The sequence below is a fragment of the Talpa occidentalis genome, unplaced genomic scaffold, assembly GCF_014898055.3.
Source record: "Talpa occidentalis isolate TD23 unplaced genomic scaffold, MPIMG_talOcc4v2.1 talOcc4.7, whole genome shotgun sequence".
Lineage (NCBI taxonomy): Eukaryota > Metazoa > Chordata > Mammalia > Eulipotyphla > Talpidae > Talpa > Talpa occidentalis.
In genome coordinates, this window is record NW_023605083.1 from 76,806,188 (window position 1) to 76,827,035 (window position 20,848).

Sequence of the window (20,848 nt, forward strand, 5' to 3'; positions counted from 1 at the left end):
GGGAAGTATAGCCTCTATGGAGTTCAGAGGGCATGTGTTTTGAGGAAAACATATATGTTATGAAGAAGATGATGAAGAAAAATGAGAAAACATAACACAAAAAGGCAACTTTTTTGTTTTTTCTTTTAAGATTTATTTATTTATGCATATAAAACTGGGGTACAGGCTAGAGGTGTGTGGGGGGGTGTGAAACGATTCACCAGAGACAGAGTGGGGAACAGAATAGGCAGATCGACTGAAATACACTGCTGAGGGGAGCAATGGGCAATTCAAGAGAGGTCTGCTGCGCTATGTGGGTAGCTCCCTGGTCGGGGATTGAACTCTGTGCTGTAGTGGCTGCGGACAGCTTCATAGTTTGTGTCTTTTTTTTAATTTTATTTTATATATTGTTTACATTTTTCATTTTTACACAATGCATGCATTTTCATCTTGGTCATAGTCCCCATACAATTCCCAACCCCTTTATTTTGACCCTAATCCCTCCTTCCCCCCCCCCCCCATAGTGTGTCTCTGGTTTATAGTTGCTTGTTGATTTTGATTTTTACTTTATTATAATTAGTCTTTTCCCTGGTCCCTTATTTAGGTTTTCTAAATTTCTGCTATGAGTGAGATCATCCAGTATTTTTCTTTTTCTTTCTGGCTTATTGCACTGAGCATGATCCCTTCCAGCTCCATCCATGTTGCTGCAAATTGCATGAGTTTATCTTTTTGATTGCTGAGTAATATTCCATTGTGTACATGTACCACATCTTCTTGATCCAGACATCTATTTTTGGGTATTTGCGTTGTTTTCATAGCTTAGCTATTGTAAATACTGCTGTTATAAGCATAGGGGTGCAGGTGCCCTCTTGAATTAATGTTTCTGTGTCCTTTGGGTAAATACCTAGGAGTGGAATTGCTGGATCATATAGAAGTTCGATCTTTAGCAGTTTGAGGAGTCTCCACACAGCTTTCCATAGTGGTTGGACCAGTTTGCACTCCCACCAGCAATTAGGAGAGTTCCAAAAAGGCTACTTTAAGACATAGTAATTTGAGATCTGATAGGGAAGCTGAAAGGCTGGGAACTGGGGGAGATGCTGCTGTGTTCTGGATCTTTTCCAGCCCCTGGGTGCCCGGGTTTCCTCCACACATCTTGGTCCAGCCCCCCAGGGCGACTGGGAGGCTGCTGAGCTTCTCCAGCTGTCAGTCCTTTAACTACTTAGGACCAAAGGACCAAACTTTTCATTGTAGAGGTGTAGCTCTATATCAAATAAAGGTGGGGGGGGTGGAGGAAAATCTCCTTCTTGACTCATGTCTGTTCTTGGAACCACTTAGAGCAGTTTCATGAAAAAATGTAATAAAAATTAAAAAAATAATGCTTTGATGCTTTTAAAACAGCAAAATATTTGCTTTGATACTTTGATACTTCCAGAGGCACTTTGATTACCCTCATTCAAGTCTATGACACTTTCCTACAGTTTTCTGCATTATGTATGTGGATGGAGCTGTTGATATGAACAAATTGGTGGATATTTAGAGAAAGAAACAGAAATATTAAAACTCATTAATGGTGAGGTGTGAGAAAATAAGGAGGGAAAAAAGAACTTACAAAGCAGGAAAATTCTTGTGAAAAGTCTGTAAATGCTTCTAACTCTCCCCCCACTTAAAATCATAATAGTTGTACAGAATTTAAAAAGGAAAATCTAAACTCCCTATAAAATAGAAGAAAAATTTAGATGAAAGCAAAAAAAATACATTAAAAGAAAAACAGAAAAAAACCCATAGAAGTTAGCATTACTGATTAAAGTTCCCGATCTTGTAAGGCAGTCCTGTTGTAGAGTTTAGACTGAGCATCAATCCTTTCACCTCTGAGGGCCAGGCCAATAGCCCAGATCTGCTGGGTCCTGGCTGCTTGCCACCCCCCCACCTGCTCCCGCCCTACTGAGATTGGAAGGCATGCCATAGAAGGGAACGCTCACCTTGCAAGGACAAAAACCTCTCATGTTTGACTCATCAAATTTCTTGTGAAAATATTTGCAAGTGTTTCTTTGGAAAGCTATACCAGCATCTGAATTCTCACCCTTTTAAAATATATCACTTTTAAATTTATCTATCTATCTATCTATCTATCTATCTATCTATCTATCTATCTATCTAACAGTTAAAGTGGAGAACATAACCTTAGAAAAGAAAATGAGAACATGCAAAGCTTGGGACCAAATATCATGATGTGTCTTAACCTCTGCTCTTGGGACTGAAGACACAACAGGGTTTATTTATAAAGAGTTGAGAGAGAAAGGAAATTGGGAGGAATGAAAGTTTCAAAGGCCATAGAAGACCATTAGTCTTACCCCAGACAGTGCCTGCACTGCCCAGTAGTCCAAAGTAAAGTTTTCTCATGCTGGATGGCATTGTTTCTTGATGAGAGCCTGGAGTTGATGTCACACTGATAAGCAGTCGACCAGGATCCAACTTAAAGTGGCAGCTGGAGGTGATCACAGGCAGCAGCGAAGCACCACCGCAGCAATCTGAAGGCCTTACTGCTCAGTTCCAGAGGCAACAGCACCAGGACACAGTACTGGAGGATTATAAGTGGTGGACAGCTTTCAGAAGTGGCAGTCACAGGTCAGCAGTGTCAGTCAGCACCGGTCAGCAGGTGACAATACGAGGCACCACCCACCAGTGTCACAACTCTTAGAGAACCTGGGCATAAGCCAGTGGCAGACAGCACTTCTAGAAGTGGTGCTGGGGGAACCAGACACCAGTGCCAGTCAACACCGGTCAGCAGGCAATGGCAGAGGCAGGGCTGGAAGCAGGAGCAATAGGAAAGGCTGCAATTTGAAGCAGAGATCTGATGCAGAGGTCAGTGTAGGTCTTGCAGGTCTTTGGAGGTCTATGAGGTCTTCAGAAGTCTCAGAGTCTCCAGACTTAGTGTATGTGAAGCTATCTGATGAATTCCATCTGATCAGTGGGCTCAAACTGCTGCTGTCCTGGCTTATATCCCATTCAGGGTCCCTGCCTTTCAAGACTGATTGGTCTGTTTACAGTTTCGGCTGCTTGACTGGTGCCAGTGGAGCTCAAATCTGATCAGTCTGTTTACAATCCTGAATGCTCTCAAAATCCTCAAATGGCACCAGTGAGAATTTGAACCTGAATTGCCGCTGGGAGCTCTAAGACTGATTGGTTTGCCTACACTTCTGGCAAGTTATTGAAAAATGAAGCCTGGCCAGAGTATCCACACTCAACCTATGGTGAGGTTGCGAGATCTTACATTGGTTTTGACCTCTGCAATAGAGCTGCATGTAGGAGCAGGCTCAGTGGGGCTAGACACTCAAACCAAGAGCCAAGGGGCACTCTTGCCATAGCTCTTACTGGGGTGGAGCCTGGCAAGTCCTGCCATGTCTGCTGTCAGAGCCACCAGGCAGGCAGGGGGCTGCTGCCTGGCCCAGGCCAATGACACTGGAGCCCTGGGACTCATCTGACAAAAACTCAACAAGGTTTGTCATCATATTCTAAATGGGCAATTTTTGTTAATTTTTCTTGACAGAGACGTTTTACTGAAGGAGATCTCTCTAGAGGATTGTCCTTTCTAGAGGGCAATGACTATTGTTATACTAACCAATTCCCTCCATATCTTAAACAAATACAGAATAAACAACTTATAACTTCTAGGTTTTTCTGATACATTAATGATAGATAAAAATCATTGTGGTTAACACAAGCCAAGATACTCATGAACCTTAATAAGTTTCATCATCTTTATGTCCTTTGGATCCACAATAAGTCGTCACAAATTTGAACGGATTAAAACAACAGAAAATCACAGTTCTGGAGGAAAGAGATCTAAATTCAAGGCATTGGCAAGGCCATGCTCTCTCTGAGGTTCTGTGGGAGAATCCTTCCTTGCCTCTTGCTAGTGCTTGTTGAATGCTAGCAGTCCTTGGCATTCCTTGATTTACAATGCTTTGCTGCAGTCACTGCCTCTGTTGTCATATGGCTTTCTCCTCAGTCTGTATCTCTGGGCTTATTTTTATTTTATTTTTTAATTTTATATATTTTTACACCATTTTTCATAAACTCATGCAATTTGCAGCAACATGGATGGAGCTGGAAGGGATGATGCGCAGTGAAATAAGCCAGAAAGAAAAAGAAAAATACCGGATGGTCTCACTCATAGCAGGAATCTAGAAAACTTCAATAAGGGACCAGGAAAAAGAATAACTATAAGAAAGTAAAAATCAAAATCAACAAACAACTATGAACCAGAGACACTCTATGGGTTGTGGGGGGTGGGGAGGGGAGGGATTGGGGTCAAAATAAGGGGTTGCAATTGTATAGGGAATATAAAAATAAAATTTATAAAAAAATAAGGGGGGTGGGTGGGAATTGTATAGGGAATATCTCTGGGCTTATTTTAAAGACACTAGTCATATAGGATTAAAGGGCCATGCTACTCCGGATGACTTTGTTATTAATTCAGCACCTCAGAGAAGTGGACAACAAGTGGTTAATATAGTTTGTTCCACTGGAGCTGCAACATACCAGGATGGAAAGGGTTAAGACCATTAATTGCTAACTTTCAGCAGGGTGATAGGGATACTTGATTGGTTTATTGAAAGCAATACTGTTTAACTAATTTATCTTAAAACTGCCCCCTTGCAGACAGCTATAGCCCTGATCTGATTTACTCAAGGACAACAGTGTCTGAGTTATTCCAGTTCGATTTATTTACTCAAAGGCAACAATGTCTAACTAAAAACTTCTAATGGGACCAAACACTTAATAGAATTAAACAACTAAAAACTTGTTTGATAAATAGGTTCCAACCACCCCATGGGGTCTGAACAACTCACGGGGCCATAACAAACCCACTACCTGTAACTAATAAACTGTTCTTCTTCTGACCAAGAAAAAAAAAAGTGTCTATTCTTTTTGGGGCACTTCAAAATGATGAACCAACCCCTTCCTTTCCATAACAACCTCATCTTAACTAATTACATCTACAAAAACCCCATTTCCAAATAGGGCTACTTTATGAGGATTTTGAGGTTAGGACTTGAGCATATATTTTGGGAGGACACAATTTAAATAATAACATCACATTTATACATTTCTTTTATGCTCTCTCTCTGAAAACAGGTCATTCTAGTTAAAGGTATTGTAATGCAGGTAATACAATCGTCTGTGTGACCATACAGTCTTACAGTTCCTCCTCCTCCACCACCTTCCTTTCTAGCACAGACTTAAGTTGTAACTAATCCATTTCCTTTTTGTTTCATTCCATTAACTTCCTTCCTCCAGAAGAATAAAGTTATCTCCAAAGAGACTGACATAGTTTATTACTAGAACATGAATACATCGAAAGCTCATTCTTTAGCCCTTATGTTTCCCTTATAGTCTTCTTATCCTATTTTTGGATAACTTTGGTATTTGTCATCATGTTAATGTTGACTATTATTCAGGGTCACAACCCTTATCTGCAATTATAAAACATTATAAAACCAATCTGAAAGAAACAGGACTGTCATTGAAACCATGCAAAGTCTTGGGGATGTCATGGTTCATGGGTCCTCACCTATGTACTTACAAATGCAAGACCTGACTCAGGCTCACAGTGTGACAACAATGGAGTTTAGGAACAAAGTGGAAATTGGGAAAAAGGAAAGGGTTCCTAAGGACACAAATGGCCAGCTGTCTTACCCAGATAGTGTCCACAGTGTCCGGTAGTCCAAACCAAAGATTGCTCATGTAAGAAGGTGTTGTACCTTCAGAGAGAGCCTGGACCTGGTAGCACACAGATAAGTGGTGGACCCAATTTTCTGGCTGTGGTCTCAACCACAAGCCACATACCACATCCACACCTTGGATGTGCTCACTGAGATTGGCGACACATTCTATACTCTTTGGGGGTAATCGCCCAATCCCCAGGGGTACTCACTGCTGTCACTCCAACACTTGGCTTTCATAGCCATCACTGTGAAAAGCAGACACCTTCTCTAAGGCCAACTCTTTGTCATGTACGTGCACATGGGTTGGAGACCCATGGGTAGCAATTCATGGTGGCAGTTGGCAGTAATCACAGGTGGTGCTGTGAGACAGCAGCCCAATGAGCAGCAACAGGAGGCGATACTTGCTGTGCTGGAGGTGGGAGGGGGCCAGTCAGATGATGGTGCTAGAGGATTAGAAAGGGTGGACAGTTTTTAGAGATAACAAGGCACAAGTCAGCAGTGCCAGTCAGCACTGGTCAGTAGGCAGGGAATGTGGAAGATTGGGTACCAGTGTTACAGTTTCCTTAAAGATGCTGGGCACAAGCCAAAGCCAGCAGTCAGCACTGGTCAGCCAATGATGTCAGAGGCAGGGCCAGAGGCAGGAATATTCAGGCAACAGTATGAAGCACAGGTCAGATGCAATGGTCTTGAAGGCCTACAAAGACCTTGAAGGTCTTCCCAGGAGATAGTCCAGAGGAGTCTGTCTGAAGCCCTCTGCGTATATGTCTATGAGGAGCCCAAATTCAAGCCTGGTTGATCCATTTTCAATACCTAAATTGTATCAAAACCTTGAATGGCCACTGGTGGGAGTTCAAACCTGATTGGTCTATTTTCAAAACTGGGTAGGCTTTAAAGCTGAAACCCCACTAATGGTCTACACTCTACCTACACTGAGGCCTGGCATCTTGTGCTGGTGGCGGGCCCCATAGTGGAGTGAGGGTGCGGGTCCAAGTGGCCAGAGTATGGCTGCCATGGTGTAGTCCAGGCTGATGCTGCTGGAGTGGGCACTGCTGCCACTGTCTGAGCCTGCCATACGCTGGCAGGTTGTCTGCTGAGCTTGGGGGTGCCAGCATGCTGTGGTCCTCTCTCCTCAAGGCTGACAGCCTTGGGTCAGCCATTAAACCTGGTTTATGGTAGGGTTGACCATCAGATTTGGCTCATGCCAGGTATTGTGGGTAAAGAGGACTCCCATAGTAGAGCTGGTCATACCCTGTTGCATTCTCCAATCCAGGAGATGCTGTGGGAGGGGGCTCCTCTGATACCATGATACCACAATCTGGTTGCACCTGTGCTTAATAAGCAGTGAAGCTTGACCTGATTGATCATATTTATAAAGTCCTTGTCCCATTTAATGTCCATATTCTTAGTTCTTTATAGTAGTCGCAATTCATATAATTACCAGCTAGAAACAATATATGGCAGATTCACGATGTGACCTAACTTGTGAAAAACCTGAATTCTGAATCACATCTGGCACCACCATCCTCAGATCAGGATCTGTGGACCTACCCTACCAATCACCAAAGGTCAGTTATCCAAAGGGATTCTATTTTAACCTTCATTATGTATTAATAAATACATTAACGTCTGCAAAAGCAGTTAGTGTAAAGTATGAAATCTCCATATTAACTTCGAAAGAGAAACACTTTTACTGAACAGAAACATCATTTTTTCTTAATTATTCAAGAAGTTTCATCATCTGTTATAATTTAGGCAACAGTGTTACCTTCAAGCAGGTACTCTTTTTATGTGTGTGTGATAAATAACCTCACTTAAGCTACATTGATGCCACTAATCAAACAAGATAGAACTACTGCTTATACTAAGAGAAAAGACAGATGTGGGATCTGTAGGCAACTGCGATTCTGCTTGTTTGTTGAAGGGACCACTTGCCTAGTCAGAATAAACACTTGGGAGCAGCAGTAGTGGACAAAAGCTGATCCAGAAATCCAGCCTCACTGTGCTGGATCACCATTCAGGCATCATAAGGGATTCTGTAGTGAAATTCCACAGACCAAAGTGGCAGATTGGTGAAGTGACAGGTCACTCCCCCCAATGTCTAGCTGCCACTTATTTTGGTAAGAATTAAGAATCAGAATCAGAAAAGAATTATATAACTACCTGATTTACTGTGAAAATGTCTGAGGATGCCCTGATATACCTGCACTTATAGCTGAGTTCATTAATGTCCATTTTCAAAGGGACTATTGTGATTGGGGTCTGAGCTCCCCCTGAACAGCCTAGGAATGCTCAACAGATATTATCAATATATCTGCTCCTGTGAGGGTACTTGACAGCTGCCAAAACTGGTTGACAGAAAACCTTGGATATTAGCAGCTAGTGAGGTGCCTATCAGACCAAACATTGTGTAGTAAGAGGCCAGGCTCATCCGGAGCTTCCATATCCTCCTCAGAATTCCTACTTTCCTGTAGTTCTATTGTAACCTGCTACCTGCGGCATCCAGAGGCAACAAGCAAGGCAGCCTCAGCCTATAGCCTGTGGACATTCTCCCAGCTCCGTTCACGGTATTAGGTATATATTGCTATCTAACAATATAACCACAAATGTAGCCATTTTATTTTATTTAAGATTTATTTATTTATGCATTCAAGAGATGGGGTGTAGGTCAGATACGGGGTGCAGGGGGTAAGGGATGACAAGCGTCACCGGAGACAGAGTTGGAAGCAGAACAGGCAGATTGACTGAAATACACTGCTGAGGGGAGCAGTGGACAAGACAGGAGAGGTCTGCTGCACCATGTGGGACCCTCACCACCCGGCTGGGATCGAAAGGTGCTGCAGAGGCTGCGGACAGCTTTACAGCGCGGCGCTCAATTGCCTGCGCCACCAGGGGAGGCCTAGGACAGATTACAATTTTTTGTCTCTTAATCCTACATGAAGAATCACAGTATCTGTCAACTTTGCTAGAATTTACTTCCTTGATCTTGTGGATCTGAGGTACCAGCTTGACTATCAACTAGAGGCTGCCCTCAACTTCTTGCCATGTAGGTCTTCCCCACATGGTCACATACTTCATGAAAGCCAACAAGGGAGAAAGTCTGAGTATGTTCACTCTTTTGTTCCTTTCCTTCATTGCATGTTTTCTCCTAACTATTCATTTGTTAGTTTTTCCTCTTCTTCATTTTACTTTCATTCTATGGCATTTATATTTCCCAAAGTTAAACAAACTCAATTGGCAAATGCTAAATTGTGCCCATAGTGAGGATGAGAAGACCTAGCTAACTGTGATGTAGAAGGGGCAAAGGAGACAAACCACGCACCACATGGTCTGTGGTTTCCTCTCTCCTGAAGGTCAGCTTCTTCTCTGTGGAAGGGGCTCAGAGATCAAAGGCTCTGATCTTCATGTTTGCAACATCCGTGATCAGCTATTTTTACTTTCTCTTTTTTGATTAAAAATTATCTTGAAAGAACACCTTGACATTCCTCACCTGTAGGGACAGCACACCTCAAAGAAGGGTGATAAGGTAGACCAGTTCAGGTCTGACCCACCTTGATCTAAGATGTTTGACCATTAGAAAGTCATCTAGGGTCATGGTGGCTCTTGAATAGGGACAGGGACAGCAATTCTAACCAAAGTGTGGGTGTTGGGGAGGCTATGTCTTCACATCATGTGCTCTGTGCTTTCCTTCTCTTTCTTCTTATCTCTACCTATTTTTCTTCTCCTATGCCTTATTCTTAAGTAGAGGGTCATTCTTTTCCACCCTGCTCCTCCTTCCTCTAGACCAGAAAGAATCTACAGAGTCAAACTAAAAATCTCCTGTGTATAGTAAAAAAAAAAAAAGTCATCAAAATGAAGAGTCATCCTACTGAAAGGGAGGAAGTATTTGCACACTATATAACAGATAAGGGTCTGGTATCAAAGATACCAGAAGAACTAAAAAGACACTTCTCCAAAGAAGAAATGCAAATGACCAACAAGCATATGACAAAAATGCTCAGCATCACTAATCATGAGGGACATGTAGATCAAGACCACAATTAGATATCACTGCACACCAGTGAGAACTGTCCATTTTAAGAAAACTGTAAACAACAAATTTTGGGGAAAGTTGTGGAGAAAAAGGAACCTTCTTATACTGCTGGTAAGAATGTAAACTGATCTAGTCACCATGGAAAACTGTGCAGAGGTTTCTTAGAACAATAAAAATGAATCTATCATATGATCCAGAGATTCAACTCCTAGGAATCTATCCAAAGAACACAAAAAGACTATTTTGAAAGGAAAGCTGCACAGCTATGTTTCTTGCAGCATTATTTATAATAACCAAGTTATGGAAATAACCTAAATGCCCCAAAACAGATGAATGGATCAAAAAGTTGTGGTATATGTACATAATGAAATACTACTCAGTCATCAAAAAAAAAAACTCATGCCATTTGCAGCAACATGCATGGAGCTGGAAGGGGTTATGCTAAGTGAAATAAGTCAGAAGGAAAAAGAAATATAGGATAATTTCAGAAAACTGCACAAAAAGTCAAGAAAAAAAAGAAAAGGCTTGAAAGCTGACCATAGAGCTGAGACATACAGCAAGGGATAAGGGAGGGGTCAGAAAAGGGGAGCATAGAGCACAAGGGAATATGGTGATGGTTGATAGGTGATATGGTGGAAGGAGAACTTCGGGAACTATACCTGAGGGGAGAAACCAATTATTGTACAAAATGAACAATGATGTAAGAAAATAAATAAATAAACTTAGAGGGGGAAAACATAGAAAGGATCTAGAATACCAAGGATGTCTAAATTTAATTCTACACCTGTATTTCCCATTCTACTGCCTGGACTCATAAGATTTATTCTGCCACTTTTAAGTAGGAATTTCCTTTGCCCATCTGGAAACTTGTGAAGATGCCTCTCTATGCGATTGAACTGAAAACTTTCCTGAAGCCATGCTCACAAAATAGGGCAGCCCCCACAAGCCCCTGTCCTCCTGACAAGCACCAGCTGGAAAACAGGGCCTCAGAAGATCAATAAGTAACAACCAGATGTTGACGAGCTTAGAGAATCACAGTTTTAATCCTTAATCTGTAATTTCTGCACTAATTAAGACTTTGTCATTTTCATTAAAAACTCATCAAAAATCTAATTTAAAAGGTTATTATAGCTCTTATGAATTCAAGAGTGGAGTTATTATTCTGAATACATTGACAGTTAAAATTTAAGCAGATTTTCTTATGATGTACCTCCTAGATATAAGAAAAAAAAGTGTTTTTTAAAGAAAATATTAGAAAATATATTTGAGGAAAGCAATTATTTTATTTTTTACATGTTTATTTTTTTACATCTTTGCTTGAGTTTTCATGTATAGGGTCCCCTTCACATGTTGTTGCCATAGTATACTCACCTCCAAAGCCCCCACAGTCCCCACCATAGTCCATTATGCTCCCTCCTCACTTTGTTCTTGCTTCTCCCTTTCTCTGAAAGCAATTATTTTATTTTAATATTTATTTATTTATTTTTAAAGGTCTTTTTAAAAAAGATTTATTTATTTATGAATACAAGAACTGGGGTACAGGCCTGAGGTGTGGGAGGTGAGAGGATCCACCAGAGACAGAGTGGGGAACATAACAGGCAGATAGACCAAAGTACACTGCTGAGGGGAGAAGTGGGTGAGTCAGGAGAGGTCTGCTGTGCTATGTGGGTAGCTCCCTGGCCAGGTACTGAATTCACCTTGCAGAGGCTGCGAACAGCTTCACAGCGCTGCACTTAACCCCTTGCTCCACCAGGGAGGCCCTATTTTAATATTTATTTTTATTTATTTGTGCATACAAGAACTGGGGTGGAGATCAGAGGTGCAGGGGGTGAGAAGATTCACCAGAGACAGTGGGGAGCAGAACCGGTGAATGAAATACACTGCTGAGGGGAGCAGTGAGAGAGACAAGAGAATTCTGCTGTGCTATGTGGGTTAGCTCCCTGGCTGGGGATAGAACTCATGGATCCCCATGAACTCATGTCTCTGTGGCTGCCTATAGCTTGATAGCTCTAAGACTTTAACTCCTGCACCACCAGGAAGGCCAAAGCAATTATTTTAAATAAATGCTCTATATAAAAATTTTATTTTGGGCCTCCCTGGTGATGCAGGTGGTTGAGCGTTGCACTGTGAAGCTTTCCGCAGCCTCTGCAGGGTGGGTTCCATCCTGGCTGGCAGGGGAGATACCCACATGGTGCAGTGTCTCGCCTGCTGCTCCCCTTAGCAGTGTATTTCATCAGTCTGCCTGTCTGTTCCTTGCTCTGTCTCTGGTGAATCCTCTCACCCTCCCGCACATCCGGCCTGTACCCTGGTTCTTGTGTAAATAAATAAATCTTCAAAAAAATTAAAAAAATTACATTTCATTTCAAGATTTTCTGTTGTTTTCCTTTTTTTCTTAAGCCTTAAAAAAATATAAACCAACGGGTTCCTGGAACAAAAATCAAATAGTATCAGTTAATCATTAGCAACTTTACTTTTTTGAATGACTTGCAAATGAGAGAATAGTAAAAAGTGAGGATAATTAATAGCATGAGCCTAAATAATATATTTAAAGAATGTCAGTGAAAATTCTAAAGGCAGTTGTAAAGATTTAGATTACAAAAATGATAAAAATAAATGGAACTAGAAGATACAGAAGTAGTTTTTAACTGTATCTGCGATATTTTATTTGTTTTTAAAAGATCCAAAATATTAACTTACTCTAGCACTGTGTTGCTTTCGAGTTGGTTTGAAATCTCATAACTTAAAAAGTATTAATATAACAACAACAGAAACAACAACACAAATAATAATAAAAAGATATATTGGATGCAGATATTAAAGAACTAAGGTTACTTTGTGTGGCTAGAAGCCCCCATGTCCCTTACGTTTATCATAAGGAAGGCGGTCAAATTGTACTCAGAAAAAATGTGGTTATATGTAAGAAAAAATGGCAAATACTCAATTAAAAACAAAGTCTACTTGGCATTACAGGGAAAGAGAAGCTCATTTGAGAGGGACCTCTTGATTGAATTGCTCATTTAAATAGTAAGTGGTTATTTAAGCCTAGGATGACAGAGTTCTGTTTGTTTGTATCGCTGGGACTTCTGAGTGATCTTGCTTGTGGGTGAATTGGTGACTCAACTCAAACAACTCTAAACCCCGCATTATAGGAGGAAGCTGCCAAAACTGTGGGTCTGCAAGTCTCATCTGGGTGTCATAATCAATATCACCAACTCCAGTTTCTCACTTCAATACTCACTGGTGAATCCCTCCTCCACAGGACCTCTGTACCTGAGACCAAGAGTATTTATGATTATACTTAGCAGTGTCATTGCTGTTATTGTCCTACATGAGGGTCTATCTGGTAGTTGAGATTGTGGTCTGGAACAGACCTCTCCAACCTGCAAGTTCATTATGGTTTTGTAATAAATGCATGTGGAAATGGATACAGGAAAAGTTCTTATTTTCAAACATATCCCCTTCAAAATCAGAAGTAAAGGGATCCAGGAAGTTTAGCTAACAGGACATACTGCATGTAGACTAGGGTGCCAACCATAGTACAAGAAGGGAAAAAACCTACTATGTAAAAGAGTGAGGCCATGTGTATATAAGACAGAAGGGGAGCAGTTTGCCACTAGCAGGAGATCATGAGGGCCATTGGGATAAACTCTTGCCATGAATTGATAGAAACACACCAGGGAGCAGGAGAATCATCTGTTCAGGAAGTGAGACAAGAAGGACATCTAAGATTAAAATTGTGAAGATGAAACAGTTCATCAGACATCTGGACAAATCTTTTGCATATTCCCCATGTGATTAGTGTCCACATATTTCTCTTTGGCAGGGTGGGGGTCCTTCTGGAAAGTTTCTCTTCTCTGTTCATATTACCCAATTTTGATGGTCTCACTCACAAGTTATGGCTTCTTTCATTTAGTTGTTTGAAACATTATTTTCCTTTCCTGTACATAAATACTTTATTTTTACTTCTCACATTTGTCTTTTATTATACTGATATATCCTTTCTACAGTTGATGGAAATTCTCTCATTTGAATTTTGGAAGCGGGGAATGTGGTTTATTTTTGTCTAAATGCCAGTCCCTAATCTTTGTTTTGTAAAGTTAGCAAAAGTTAGGAAAATTGAATTGTCACATATGAGCACATATGAACCATGGGGTGGGACAGGGATAGCAAGAATGCAGAAGTTAAATATGCAATAAAATGAACAATTTCAAGTCATATTCATAATGATTGCAGCTTTAACATAGTATGTAATGAAAGGTCACTGCAACAGTGGCACTTGAGACCAGAGATAATGAAGATCTAGTTGAGGGCCCCCTGGTGGCCTGGGGGTTAAATCTCAGCACTACCACCACCACAGCTTGTGTTCCATCCCCCAGCCAGGGAACTGACCCACATGGCACAGCAGACTTCTCCTGTCTTGCCCACTGGTCCCCTTAGCAGTATATTTCAGTAGATCCACCTGTTCTGCTCCCCACTCTGTCTCTGATGAATCCTCACACCTCCTGCACCTCTGGTCTACACAGTTCTTCTCTGAAAATTTAAATAAATAAAATCTTTTTTTAAAAAAAGATCTAATTTATGAAAATGTCTCTGAAACAGCTGGAACAAAATGTAACAGCATCCCAGGAGACTCAGCTTTAAAGGAAAGATAAACTTTATGTCAGGTAGATAGTAACTCAGTCTTTGCTGTTTTTTTTTTTTATAAATTTTATTTTTATATTCCCCATACAATTGTGACCCCCTTATTTTGACCCCAATCCCTCCCCTCCCCGCCCTCCATCCCCCATAGAGTGTCTCTGGTTCATAGTTGTTTGTTGATTTTGATTTTTACTTTCTTATAGTTATTCTTTTTCCTGGTCCCTTATTTAAGTTTTCTAGATTCCTGCTGGTCCCTTATTTAAGTTTTCTAGATTCCTGCTATGAGTGAGACCATCTGGTATTTTTCTTTTTCTTTCTGGCTTATTTCGCGGAGCATGATCCCTTCCAGCGCCATCCATGTTGCTGCAAATTGCATGTGTTTAACTTTTTTGAATGCTGAGTAATATTCCATGGTGTATATGTACCACATCTTCTTGATCCAGTCATCTAATTTTGGGCATTTGGGCTGTTTCCAAAGCTTAGCTATTGTAAACAGTGCTGCTATAAACATAGGGGTGCAGGTGCTCTTTGGAATTGATGTTTCTGTGTCCTTTGAGTAAATACCTAGGAGTGGAATTGCTGGATCATATGGAAGCTCTATGTTTAGTAGGTCCAGAAATCTCCACAAAGAAGCCAATGTTTAGTGATGAAATGGAAAGACTAGGTAGAATTGAATAACTATAAGCCAGGTCTTTGGATACAAATTGCAAACTAATGTTGCCACTGTTTCTTATTTTTTTTTTTTAAAGAACTCTAAAATAGCTTGCAATTTTACAGGCCCACATTAAGATGCAGGTAATATCCCAAATAAATAATGTAATGCTACACTTAAAAAAATCTTAAAAGGAGAAACAAACAAGACCTAAAATTAGTAGAAGGAAAAAGAAGGATGTAAAAATGAAGAGTAATAAACAAAACACAGATCAAAAACTTTACAAAAGATCAGTGAGACTAAGAGTTGGTTTTTTGAGATGATAAACGAAATAAACCACTAGCTAGGCTAACAAATAAGAGAAAAAAATGATAGAATCACAAATGAGAGAAGAAATTACTACTGCTAGCACAGTTGTAGAAAGATCATAAGACATTAATATGAACCATTATACACCAATAAATTTGATCATCTTGAAGAAATTAACAAATGTTGACATCAATTTAGTTTAGCAAGACTAAACTAGAAAGAAAAAGGACTTGAACAAACTGATCACAAGTTCAGAAATTAAACAATGAAAAATCATCTCATGAACAAAAGACCAGGATCAAACAGCTTTACAAGTGAATTTTCTCAAATTTTCAAGATGAATGTTTTTTTAAATAAATAAAATCTTTTTTTAAAAAAAGATCTAGCTTATGAAAATGTCTCAGACACAGCTGAACAAAATGTAACATTTTGTTACATTTAACATTCATCTTGCTCAAGTTGTTTTTAGTAATACATGAAGAGTTAATGCTCCCTAATGCATTTTACCATGTCAACATCACCTTAATGGTGAAACCAGATAGACAACACAAGAAAAGAAAATTTTGGAACAATATTCCTGATGAGTATTGACATAAATATCTTCAACAAAATCCTTGCAAATCAGCTTTAAAAATATATATCATAAGACCCACACATGATGATCAAGTGGTATTTATTCTAAGGATGCAAGTGTGTTTTAATATATGTAAATAAATTAATGTAATACAGCATATCAACAAAGTTAAAGATAAATTCATACATCAATAAATATAAAGGGAGCATTTGACAAGCTCCATCATCCATTTATGATAAACCAGTAAAAGAATGTTGGAATAGAAAGAGCCTACTTAAGTAAAATAAAGGACATATGGACCAAGTCTACATAATATTTAATGAATCTGTATATTACTTTGAGTAAGATGGCCAATTTAGCAATGTTAATTCTTCCAAACCATGCCTATGGAATGTTATTCCATTTCTTTGTGTCTTCTTACATTTCTTTTTAAAATGTATTATAGATTCCATTGAATACCTCTCTTATTCCCTTGGTTAAACTTATTCCTAAATATTTTTTTGATGAAATTGTAAGTGGGATTGTTTCTTGACATCTTACACTTGTAGCTTGTTTCAAGCATTTAGCTACATAGCTGATTATGATAGCCTCCCACTTTACTATATTAACTTATTGTTTATAATAGCATCAAGTGGAATTGTTCAGTTTTCTCTGTGTATTATCATGCCATCTGCAATAGTGATAGTTTACTTCTTTTCCAATTTGGATTCCTTTTAAATCTTTCTTTTGCTTAGTTGTCCTAGCTAGAACTTCCAATAGAACATCTCATACTAGGTCAAACAACAGTGGTGAGTGTGGACATCCTTGTCTTGGGCCTGTTCTTAGAGGAAAAACTTCCATTTTTTACTGTTGAATATGATGTTAGCTGTGAATTTGTTAATTATGCCCTTTATTATGGTCAGATTTATTCCTTCTATCCCATTTTTCATGAATTTATATCATAAAATGGTTCTTGAATCTTATCAAAGCTTTCTCTGCATTTTTGATATAATCATTTGATTTTTATCTTCCCTTTTGTTACTGTGGTATATTATGTTAATTGATTTGCATATATCAAACCATCTTTGTTTCCCTGGAATAAATCCCACTTGATATAATGTATGATTCATTCGATGTGTTGTTGATTTTTGGTTTGCTAAGATTTTATTGAGCATATTTGCATCTATGCTCATCAGGAATATTGGTCTATTGGTCTGTAGTTTTCTGTTTTTGTTATGTCCTTGTCCTTTTTTTTTTTTTTTTTTTTTGCTATCAGGGTAATGTTGGCCTCATAAAATGCATTTGCAAGCATTCTCCCTTCTGCAGCTTTTGGGATAATTTGAGAGGGACATACATGATTTTATTGTTGAAGATTTGGTAGAACTCACAAGTGAAACCATTAGGTTCTGGGATTTTGTTTTATTGGAAGACCTTCGATTAGCTTCAATATCCTTGCTTGAAGTTGGTGTGTTCAAGTTTTCTCTTTTCTTTAGATATATTTTGGAAGGTTCTATGATTCTAAGAAATTATTCATTTCTTCTAGGTTATCCAATTTATGGGTATAATGATGTTCATAGTAGTCTCTTATGATCCTTTACATTTCTGAGCTACCTGTTGTTATTTCTCTTTTGTTTCTGATTATATTTATTAGCTTTGTATCCTTTTAATTAGTGGTTCATGAAAAATATTTATATTTTTATCTATTACAAGAACCAGCTCTTGGTTTAATTAGTCTTTTGTATTGTCCAATGGTTTTTCATTTTTTTTTAAATTTCCGCTCGAATTTTTATTATTTCCATTCTTCTACTGAATCTTAGTTTCATTTTCTCTTCTTTTTATTTTGCTGAATATTTAAGGTTATATGGTTTGAGATCTTTCATGTTTCTTGTTGTAGGTCTGGATCACTATGAACTTCATTCCAAATACTCTTTTAGCACAGGTTTTTATAGCTCATACATGTCTTCATTTTCTTTGTGTACAGTTATTTTTAATTTTTTTCTTGCATTTCCTTGTTAGTCTAACAGTTATTCAGTAGCATGTTGTCTTGTATCCACAGTTGAGGATTTTCCAATTTTATCCTTATGATGGATTTCTAGTTTTATACCATTATGATCAGAGAAGATACTTGATATGATAACAAACTTCATGAATTTATTGGCTCATGCTTTGTTACTCAATTTGTGGCCAATCCTTGAGAATGTTCCATATGCACTTGAGAAGAATGTATACTCATTTTTTAAAAAAAATATAGAGTATGCTATAAATGTCTATTAAGCACTTCTGGTCTAATACTTTGTGTTAAGTCTTTGGTTTCCTTGTTTATTTTCTGTCTGGTTGATCTGTCCATCCATGTGTTGTAGTCAATGTCATTTTTATATTTCATAGTTACTTTATATATATTTTGATGTTACTTTGTTTGAATATTTATGTGTATACATATATATGTGTGTGTTATATATCCCTGATATAGGGATCCCTTAATCATTATATGATATTTATCCCTGTCTCCGGTTACCATTGTTACCTGGAAGTCTTTTGTTTAATCTAAGTATGACTGTTTCTTTCTTTTACGGGTTACAATTTGCTTGTAGGATTGCTTTTCAACATTTTTCTTTGAGTCTATGTTAATTTTTACATCTCAGTAAGTAGCCTGACGACTACAGAAATTTAGTTTTACTTTCTGATTGATCCAGTTACTCTGTAAATTTTTATTGGTGAGTTAAGGTCATTGATGCATAGGGAAATTACTAATACATAAATATTTATTGCCATTTTTGTATTTTCTTTTCTGGATATATTTGCGTTTTGTTTCTTTTCTTTATTACTTCTCTTATTCCTTTCCTTTGTACTCTAATAGATAACTATTATGTAACATTTGGGTCCCATTTGTATCTTCTTTGTTCCTTCTAGGTATTTTTCAGCAGTTACCATGAAGTTTATATATAATTGTCTATCTTATTTTTGTTTTTTAAATTATATTTATAGACTTATTTATTTATACGTACAAGAACTGGGGTACAGGCCAGAGGTGTGGGGGTTGAGAGGATTCACCAGAGACAGGGTGAGGAACAGAACAGGTGGACTGACTGAAATACAGTGCTGAGAGGAGCAGCGGGCGAGTCAGGAGAGGTCTGCTGTGCCATGTGGGTAGCTCCCTGGCTGGGGATCGAACTTGTGCTGCAATGGTTGTGGATAGCTTCATAGATTGTGTCTTAACCCCCTGTGCCACCAGGGAGGACCACCTATCTTAATTTTAAAGCCCTTTAATCTTCTGCTCATCCAATATTTCCCAGTTTTATTTTCCTCCCCCATATTTTAGTTTTTAGCATCTTGTTGCTAATAAATGGGGTTTCTTTTCTCTTCATGAAATCCCTTTAGTATTTATTGAAAGGGCAATTTAGAGAAGATGAATTTCTTCAAATGTTGTCTGTAAAGTTTTGTTGGCACTTCTTCAGTTCTGAATGCTAGTCTAGCTGAATAGAGGATTCTTGTTTGGAGGATTTTTCCTTTCAATACTTAGAATATTTCATCCCATTTCCATCTGACCTGTAAGATTTCTGCAGAGAAACCCACTGTTAGTCTTATGGGCGGTCATGTATATGTGATCTTTTGTTTTTCTCTAGTTTTCAGGATTTTTTTTCCTCCACTTTAACAATAATGTGTTTCTTTTATTTTGTTTTGCTTGGAATGCTTTTAGGTTCTTGAATCTGAATTTCTGTTTCCTTCTCCAGTTTTTGGAAGTTTTCAGCTGTTCTTGAAATAGAATTCTGCTCCTTTTTCTTTTTATCTTTCACTGGAATCCCTATATGCAAATATTGTTTCTCAAGATGCTGTCCCATAAGTTTCTGATATTATCTTCAGATTTTAAAATTATTTTTTCTTTTTGTTTGTATTTTGGATGATTTCCACTACTTTATCCTCACTTTGATTTGGACCTCTATCTTATTATTATTATTTTTAGTAGAACCAGACAAGGCTTTATTAGAGACCAAAGCATGACAGAACCGGTGCCAGAAAGAAGTTAACCTGGATCCTCAAAGGAATTAGGAGAAGATGTTTAAAGGGTAAGTTCACAAGTCAGGGAGGAGGAGAAGAGGGTCATGATTTGTTCTGGGCCAGGTAAGGCCCAGGTTTGCTCAGAGGGGTTTCCAGTCCTACTGGACTTCAGCCTCTCAGCCTTCGCCCAGGAAACTGAGATAATTGTTAGTCAGGATCTAAAGACTTGTGTCTTGCATAGTAACTTATGGTCAGGGTGGTGGCCAAATTGTTTGGACAGTCAATGATTTAGTCTACCTGTTCAAACAACAGGGCTTGGGGTAACTCTTATCCTACCAGCTCAGCTTACCATTTCTATCACCTCAGCCTGAATCACTCAGCACAGAGCCCACAGTGGGGTGTGAGGACAGGGCCATTTTGAGAACTGGTCATCTGCAGCAGCATCAGCTCAGTCCAACAGAGTAAGTACTTAGAAACTTTTCTACTGATTGACCAAATGGTTTTTTAATTTTTTTAAAATTTTTTTAAAGGTTAACAAAAGGCTTATTTACAAGGGAAGGGGAATGAGGAAATGTACAACTCAGGGAGAAAAGAGGGAGATAAATTCTTTTTTTTTTTTTTAAAGATTTATTTATTTATGCAAGCACTGGGTACAGTCAGAGGTGTGGGAAGGTGAGAGAATTCACCAGAGCCAGAGCAGAGAGTAGAACAGGCAGAGTGATGAAGTACACTGCTGAGGGGAGCAGCGGGCAGCAGGTCTGTGTGCCATGTGGGGTCCTCACCTGGCAGCAGGGGATCGAACCAGTGCTGCAGATGCTGTGGGCAGCCTCACAACCTAGCGCTTAACCGCTGTGCCACCAGGGAGGCCTGAGAGATAAATTACTAAATGTGTCCTACCCGTTTCACCGACCTGGAATCCCAGATGAACTGCTGAGACCAAGCCTGCCTGGCCAAGAGCATGA

At 39.0% G+C, this 20,848-nt stretch overlaps 1 long non-coding RNA gene across 1 annotated transcript in view; it reads left to right on the forward strand.

Moving 5' to 3' along the window:
* Window positions 1–20,342, forward strand: part of LOC129144837 (uncharacterized) — a 55,828-nt gene extending 35,486 nt beyond the window's left edge. Inside the window, exons 2-3 of the long non-coding RNA XR_008549552.1 lie at window positions 19,852–19,954; window positions 20,253–20,342. This is a non-coding gene — a long non-coding RNA (uncharacterized LOC129144837). The remainder of the gene's footprint in view (window positions 1–19,851; window positions 19,955–20,252) is intronic.
* Window positions 20,343–20,848: the final 506 nt, after the last annotated feature.